Below are 2,209 nucleotides of genomic sequence, written 5' to 3' on the forward strand. Positions count from 1 at the left end.
ATAGATGTATATTTGTGTATATATGTATGTATATATATCTCATCTATACACACGCATATATATATATATATGCATACATACATACAGAGAGACTGAGACAGACAGAGAGAAAGAGAGCAAGCATTGCAGAAAGAAAAGGAGAGGAAGATACGGTTTGGGAGAGTTAAACTCGATAATGAAGTGATCCGGAAGCTGACGTTAGCTCTAGAGTTGCGCTAAGGAGATGGAATGTTAGCTAATTAGGTACGCATAATGACAATTATGTAATATCATTGAATAATCGATTGAATGAAACTAGAACGATTTTGTTCGTTATTCTATGTATCCTGAAAGCATGAAAGGTCAAGGAGCCTTTGGCTGCCTTTGAACTCTGAACATACGTATTCTCTATGCCATTCAAATATCGCAATTAATAATATTTCCATTGAAGAGACATAAGTATAAGTAGTGAAGAAGTACGCATTCACATAATGTTTCATTTTTCCCATCCTATCCCCAACATCCAGGGTAGTTGTTAAGAAGGCTTATGTATGATTATCTACGTCATAAATCTTCCATAGGAAAATGGAACTAATTTGACACTAGCTTGTAGTGTGGTCAAACATGGCATAGAAATACACACACACACACACACACACACACACACACACACACACACACACTTAAATACCTATATGATATAGTTCTTCACTTTCTGCTTCTTTTTTAAAAACTTTTTTTAAAAATTATTTTCTGTGTTGCTGGGATCTCTATTCCGTTAAACTCACAACTGTGGTTAGTAGCCTTAGACATTCCGAGCAATACAGTAACTTTCATTACGTTAAGTTAAACGCAGTCTCATGATTAGCTACGATCAGCATAGATCGTTGCATAACTATTATACCTGTTTCACTCCCTTAATTTGGATTGTTGTTCCCATTTGTAGCAGCTCTAGTCGATGTCTGTTACACAAACTATACAGAAACAATACAGAAACTATCAGATTATCGAACTTCCTCGTAACTTTGATATAGGAGGGAAAAGTGTGTAAATCTTGGGGTCAATACATTGCTATTGTTTCTTATTGCATTGTGTCTATTGTTTTTCCTTATACATGCTAGTCATTGCTTATAGCAGCGATTTCCCCCCCAAAATAAGTTATATTGGTGAAGAAATCTCTAAATCAGAGACATACTCTGAGTAGGTGCAACATTCTGCGCTACGTACATAATAGAAAGAACATGTGGTGTTACATGAGATGACTAAGTCTGACACAAACATTAAAGGATTACATTGAAATCCTGCTGTAGTTTCACATCCGTTTTAACCCACTTGTTTGGTGTCCCTTCGTTTCTCTCTCTCTCTCTCTCTCTCTCTCTCTCTCTCTCTCTCTCTCTCTCTCTCTCTCTCTCTCTCTCTCTCTCTCTCTCTCTCTCTCTCGTTTTCTTTGTGTGCTTTTGTGAGTGAGAATAGTTCTCTTTTCTGTATAGGAGAAAATGTGACAGTTTATGCCAACCATGTCTAAGTAAGGGATTGTATTATCTTTCTTTCCTTCTTTCTCTCCTCATTTCTCTCACGCTTTCAATCCTTACGTATGCCTAGATTTCTGAAAATGTTCGTGTGTTTGCCTTTTGTTTCAAAGGTTGCTAACGCCAAAACATATTCAATGTCCAGTCACATCTGCAAGTTGCCAATCCCCAAGCGGCCGCACCAGATAATCTGATTCCATGACACCCTTGCTTCGGCCTGTCAACAGAATTTAGAAACAGCAAAATATTTGATTTTACTGGTGTGGAACTGATTTTTACTAACGCTGTTTTAATCGATGTTTTATATGTTTCGACTTCCTCCAATCTTTTTCATTGAATTCTGTTCTCATCACATATTTCTATAGTTTCGTCCTTATGTATGCGAATAATTCCTCCTACTTTAGCTGCGATTTTCTTTTCTTTTAAAACTATTATAAATTCTTATTGTTCCTCACGATATTTATTTTTTCCTTGTTTATTTTATCTAATTTTCTTTATGATATTACAATATAGAATTTCAGATTATCTTTATATTTCCCATTTACATTTTTTTAGCGCACATATATAGATAAATATTTATAAAGATGTTTACGTTATTTTAAAATTCTTTTAAAAATATATTGGTGTTAGTTGATACACACACACACACACACACACACACACACACACACACACAACACACACACACACACACACACACA

This window comes from Octopus bimaculoides, chromosome 8, assembly GCF_001194135.2.
Source record: "Octopus bimaculoides isolate UCB-OBI-ISO-001 chromosome 8, ASM119413v2, whole genome shotgun sequence".
Lineage (NCBI taxonomy): Eukaryota > Metazoa > Mollusca > Cephalopoda > Octopoda > Octopodidae > Octopus > Octopus bimaculoides.